General features: G+C 47.6%; 1 non-coding gene across 1 annotated transcript; it reads right to left on the minus strand.

Annotated features, from left to right (window-relative positions):
- Nucleotides 1–3,223: 3,223 nt before the first annotated feature.
- On the minus strand, nucleotides 3,224–3,295 carry trnaa-ugc (transfer RNA alanine (anticodon UGC)). The gene has a single exon. It is a non-coding gene; the product is annotated as a tRNA-Ala (tRNA).
- Nucleotides 3,296–6,368: the final 3,073 nt, after the last annotated feature.

Consider the following 6,368-nt stretch of genomic DNA (forward strand, 5'->3'; position numbering starts at 1 on the left):
AACCTTAAAATTAGAACTAGGCTGCTCAGAGTGATGTGAGGAAACACTTCTTCACAAGAAAGGTCGTGGAAATCTGCAACTCTCTCTCCTGAAATCTGTTGACGATGGAAGTCAATTGAAACTTTCAGAGCTGAGATTGATAGAATTTTGTTAGGCAGTGGTATTCAGAGTTTTGGAACCAATGTATGTCAATGGAGTCAAGATACAGATCAGCCATGATGTACTTGAATGGCGGAACAGGTCCGTGCGGCTGAATGGCCCACTCTGGTCCCTCTGTCCTCCAAATATACCCCTGATCCCTATTCTCTTTACGCATCACATCACGGCACTGCTCATATGTGCCGCGATGTGATAGGTAAAGAGAATATGGAGCTGGTGTATAAATTGATTTCAATGTTCTATTTAGAACTAGTCAGGAGCCCAATCCGCTAACACGTCAATATCCACCTGAAACAGTCGAGAAACGTCTAAAAAGCTTGACACTCGTACAAATCTGAGTATCATCTGCAAATCGTGCCCCTAACACCTACATCTAGATCATTAATAAAAATAGTAAAGAGCAATGGTCCTAACACCGATCCCTGCGGGACACCGCTGGTGACCGGTCTCCAAACAGATCCAAATCTATCGATAACTATTTTCAGCCTATGGTCTTCCAACCAGCTCTCAATCCAGAATTACCGACCCACTTGCCAGTGGATCCAGTTTCTCCCTAATTGCTCTCCCAAAACGCCTTATTATTTTGAATACCTCTATCAGGTCTCCCCTTAACCTTCACTGCTCGAAGGAGAACAATCCTAGATTCTTCAATCTCTCCACATAATTGAAGCCCCTCATCCCTGGTATCATCCCAGTAAACCTCCTCTGTACCCTCTCCAAGACCTTGACATCCTCCCTAAAGTGTGGTGCCAAGAATTGTTCACAATACTCCAGCTGACGGCTTTCCAGTGATTTGTAAAAGTTCAACGTGACTTCCTTGTTTTTGTGTTCCATGTCCCTATTTACAAAGCCCATTGTCACATTCGCTTTCTAAACTGCCTTATCAACTTGCCCTGTCACCGTCAAATAGTTGTAAATGTGCACCCCCAGATCCCTCTGCTCTTGCACCCCATCAAATAGTACAATTTCGATTCTACTGCTTCGACATATGGTTCCTCCTAAAGTGAATCAATTCAAACTGATCCACATTAAATTGCAACTGCCAAGTGTCTGCCCATTTCGTCAGTCTGTCGATGTCCTCCTGAAGTCTGCTACTATCCTGATCACTATTTATGTTTCAAATTTTGAATAGAATTGTGAAAACATCCTCTTGGACTCGCCCCACCTTTAAACACAAGGACAGGCAAGACTTTCGTCACCTCGAGAAAAACTAAATGCTCGGCACAGGATAGCATTCAATGGAAGAGCGCACGCTCCGTATCAATGGTTCCGAACCCAGGGCTGGATTGCGGGCCCAGTGAGATATTATTCCATTTTGACAGATTGGGGAGGACCTGGGACAAGAGTTTAGACTACGCGGAGGTAGGAATAGGCTGGATGTTCGGCGGTTCTTCTTTTCCCAGTGAGTAGTGAGCCTCTGGAATGCGTTGCTGGCTGGTGGGGTGGGTGCTGACTCTCTGTCTGCCTTCTCCAGGGAGCTGGACCGGTTTTTCGCTGGGGCAGAGGTCACAACACATAAAAGGTAAGAGGATTTACAGTTAACCTTGGTACAATCTATGTGATCTCCTGGACAGGCTTCGATTACCTGAGGGTTTCGGGGGGAGGGGTGGAATTTTCAAGTGTATTCTATCCCTTAAAGGCCCTAGATTTTTCTCAGGATCTTTGCCTCTCCCAGGAGATTCCATGGCTGCGGGCGGGGGGAGGGGGAGTAAGTGTCAGTAATGATGCTCCAGCCACCACCAGTGAGGGGCAGGCTTGAGGGACCAGCTGGTCTTTTACTGCCCGTCATTTCCGCTGGTTCGTCCACATCCCCCGCTCGTCAAGGTGTTTTCAATGAAGCGATCTTCACACAAACCCACAACTGGGGCATGTCCTGCGTCTGTCTTTAGTGAAACGGCACTCAATATCATTGCGTCTCACGTTATTCTCCTGTGAAGCTCAAGGGCTCGAAATATTCTTTCAGGCCTCTGCTACAATGTGCCTGAGAATTTCTCGTCCCGTCCAACCGTCCGCTACGTGACGACGTGGCTGTTGTCCGCTTGGAGCACAAGAGGAGATGATTTTAAGCCCAGTAAATCCTTGAGTGGTCCTAAGACAGTAAGCACCCAATCCTTCTACCCTTGGTTATAGGTCTATTGGATTCGGCGTTGCAGCTCAGTGGTGTAGCGCCTGCTTTGCGTGTAAAAATTTCTGGGTTCAATATCTAACACCTCCACCATTTATTTTCACCAGAATGTCCCACAGAAAGACGAATCGTGCTTTCAGAGGAAAGCGAGTTGCAACTTCTGAGACAAACATTCAATTGTCCCGAAGCAGGACTTTATCACACGGCCCCCTTAGCAGCTCAGCTCATAACAGCCGCCGACTGACCGGAATTCAAAACGTGAACTGTTTGGGCATAAAACCTGAGACCTCATACGCGCGAAGCATGCGGTTTATCATCTGAGCTTCATCACCACATAATAACGACCTCCAACCAAGTGTAAAAGGACTGAGTCTCTCACTTTCCTAAGGCCACCCGAGGATTTACTGTGCTGAAAAGCATTTCCTCTTTTAAGCATTGGAGATACCTGAGGTTTGTGGACCTGATAGTAGTATTTTAATTCCAGATTTTGCTAATTAAATCAATTTTTAATTAATTGAAATTTAATTCCCCAGCTGCCGTGGCGGGATTTGAGTTGAGTAAACTACCGCACCCGCTGGATTACTGGTCCATTATGCTGCCGAGACCGCTGGGTGAACAGAAGAAACCAGGTCTCGTCACTCAGAGAAATGAGAAAGCGAGCGTTGCGAAGAAACTCTGGAAGAGAGGTGAGTCTCCTCGGGCTGTGCCGACCATGATTTCTGTTTCAGGTCGCCGTTCTTCGAACTGCTCGCTGGACATTGCACCGTCACACATTCCGATCAGTCTGCTGCTGCTGTGAACTCAGCTGCTGAGGAGACCGTGAGATGAAATCCTGCTCAGGGGCAATTGAATGCTTGTGGAGCCTCAGAGGTGAGAATTCGCGGCACACCGAAATCAAGATTCGCCATTCTGTGGGTAATTCTGTTGAAAAAATAGCTTTGGAGATGCTGGGGATTGAACCCAGGACCTCATACATGCAAAGCACGCGCTCTACCACTGAGCTACATCCCCAGATAGAAAGAAACGCCAACCAAGAGCTGATCTCCTTCATTTTATGAGGCCACATAAGGTTTTTTTTTTGGGCTTCAATTCGTCTACTTTTCTGCTCCAACCAGACAATTAAACATGAAGTTTGCGGACCTGATATAATTATGGGTGAACAGAAGAAATCAGACCTCGGCACTCAGAGCAATGAGAAAAGGGGCGTTGAGAAGAAATGCTGGGAGAGAGGGAGAGACTCCCTTAGCTGTGCTGTAACCATCCTTCCGATATCAGGGCACATTTTTCGAACGCTGCCGTTATCAGTTACTTCGCTTACGGTTGGACGGGACGAGAAGTCCTCAGGCACATTGTGGCAGAAGCCGGCAAGAATATTTCGAGACCCTGAGCTTCAGAGGAGGGTAAGGTGAGACACAGACAGCATTGAGTATAATTTCACTAGAGGCGGATGCAGGACTTGCCCCAGGTGTGATTTTGTGTTTAAAGATCACTTCACTGAAAACACCTTGACGATCTGGGGCAACAGACGGACATGATGGTAAGGAAAATTGGTTCATCAATCCTGCCCCACATGCCTGGAGCATCGTGACTGGACACTTCCTACCTACAGCACCCGCCCCTCCCATCGGAAACTTGTAATCTCCTGGGAGCGGTGACAAACTAGAAACAAATCCAACGCCAATAAGGAGGGGACATTCTGGGAAATTCCTCCCCGAATCCTTCAGGCGATCGAATCGAGTCCAGTGGATCGCACTGACCATGTGTAGGTTAACTGGAAAAACACTCACCTTCTATATGATGCGGTCTCTGCCTCAGTCAAGAACTAGTCCAGATCCATCCAGAAGGCAAAGAGAGAGTCAGCACCCACCACACCAGCCAGCAATGCATTCCAGAGACTCAGTACTCTCTTGGAAAAGAAGAACCGCTTTACATCCAGCCTATTCCTACCACTGTGTCGTCTGAACGCCAGTCCGATGCTCCTCCCCGATCTGTGAAACTGGGAATAATCAATTTCTTCAATCGGAGGGTGGTGAACCTGTGGAATTCTCTACCACAGAAGTCTGTGGAGGCCAAATCACTGAATATATTTAAGAAAGACAGATTTCTACACACAGAAGGCATCAAAGCGTATGGAGAGAGAGCGGGAATATGGTATTGAGATAGAGGATCAGCCATGATCATATATAATGGCGGAACAGGCTCGGAGAGCGGAAAGGCGGAGTCGTGATCCTATTTTCTCTGTTGTTATCACTGTGCACGGGATCGAGTTGGGAGCCATTTCAAAGGCGCGTGCGTGCTTCCATTGCATTGCATCGTGTGCAGAGCGTTCGGTTTTTCTCCAGGTGAAGAAACCTTTGCCTGTCTTTGTGTGCGACGGTGAGGTGAGGACAAGGGGGTCTTTTCAAAATTCAAAACATAAAGCGTTTGGAGATGCTAGGGATTGAACCCGGGACCTCATACATGCAAAGCATGCGCTCGACCACTGAGCGACATCCCTCACGGCAAAGTGTCCTCCACTTCAGAATAAAAACTTGGCTTTCCGCACTGTCTCTCAAGGACAAGGAGGTGCCCACTCGTTCCACGTGCTCACAATGTTCAACCTCTGCTTCAGTTCACCCGGTTTCTGCTCATCTTGACTTTGAACTTTCCAAAAAAAAAGTCAGCGGAAAGAAAAAAAATAAAATTGCCAATAGTTAGTGATGAGGCTGACATCCAACCTCTGAATCATAAAGTGAGATGGATGAATGACACAGTGTCAAACAAGAGCTGTGACTGCTCGCTCGACATTGCACTGTCACACATTCCAGTCAGTCAGCGGCTGCGATGAGCTGAGCTGCTGAGGGGACCGTGAGATGAAGTCCTGCTCCGGGACAATTTAATGCTTGTGGAGCCTCAGAAGTTGGAAATCGCTGCGCTCAGAAAGCGATATTCGCTTTCCGTGAGTCATTCTGCTGAAAAAAAAAATGGAGATGCTGGGGATTGAACCCAGAGCCCTCACATATGCGATCTCCCACTGAGCAACATCCACAAATAAAAACAACAGCTAGCCAAGGAAAGAAGAACTGGTTGTTTCCATTTTATGAGGCCACCCAAGGTGGGTCTGCCAGGTGATCGATGATTTCCCGTTCCACAGATTGGGGAGGAGCAGGGAACAAGCGTTCAGACCACACAGAGGGAAGAATAGTCTGGATATTCGGCAGTTCATCATTTCCCAGGGAGTAGTCGAGTCAGTGGACTGCATTGCAACCTGGTTTGGTGGATGGTGACTCTCTGTATACTGGGCATAAAATCATCATGTTTTCTGCTCCAAACAGAAAATTAAACATTAAGTATGCGGACCTGATACAACTGTGGGTGAACGGAAGAAACCAGGCCTCGGCACTTCGTCTAATGAGAAAGCGGGAGTTGAGAAGAATGGCTGGGAAAGGGGGGAAAGACTCTTTGAACTGTGCTGTAACCATCCCTCCTATTTCAGGGCGCATTTTTCGAACGCTCCCGTTATCAGTCACTTTGCTTACGGTTACACGGGACTAGAAATGCTCAGGCACATTGTAGCAGAGGCCGGCAAGAATATTTCGAGTCCTCCAGCTTCCGAGGAGGGCAAGGTGAGGCATGGAGAGCATTGAGTCTCATTTCACTATCGAGGGCCAGGTGTGAGTTTGTATTTAAAGATCAATTCACAAAAAACACCTTGACGATCTGAGGCTACTGACGGACATGATGGTCAGGAAAAGACCAGGTGATTCATCAATCCTGTCCCACATGCCCGGAGCATCGTGACTGGACACTTCCTACCGACACCATCCGCCCCACCCACCGGAAACATGTCATCTCCTGGGAGCGTTGACACACCAGAAAAAAATACAGGGCCAATTTCTGGAAAATTCCTCCCCGACATCTTCAGGCGATCGAAACCAGTCCAGGACATGACATTAACCATGTGTAGGTTAACTCACCTTCCATATGATGCAATCTCTGTCCCAGACAAAAAAAAAACAATCCCGATCCGTCGAGAAGGCAGAGAAAGACTCAGTATCCACCACATCAGCCGGCAATGCATTCCAGAGGCTCACTACTCTCTGGG

The sequence above is a fragment of the Heptranchias perlo genome, unplaced genomic scaffold (genome assembly GCF_035084215.1).
Source record: "Heptranchias perlo isolate sHepPer1 unplaced genomic scaffold, sHepPer1.hap1 HAP1_SCAFFOLD_64, whole genome shotgun sequence".
In the NCBI taxonomy this organism is placed as follows: Eukaryota; Metazoa; Chordata; class Chondrichthyes; order Hexanchiformes; family Hexanchidae; genus Heptranchias; species Heptranchias perlo.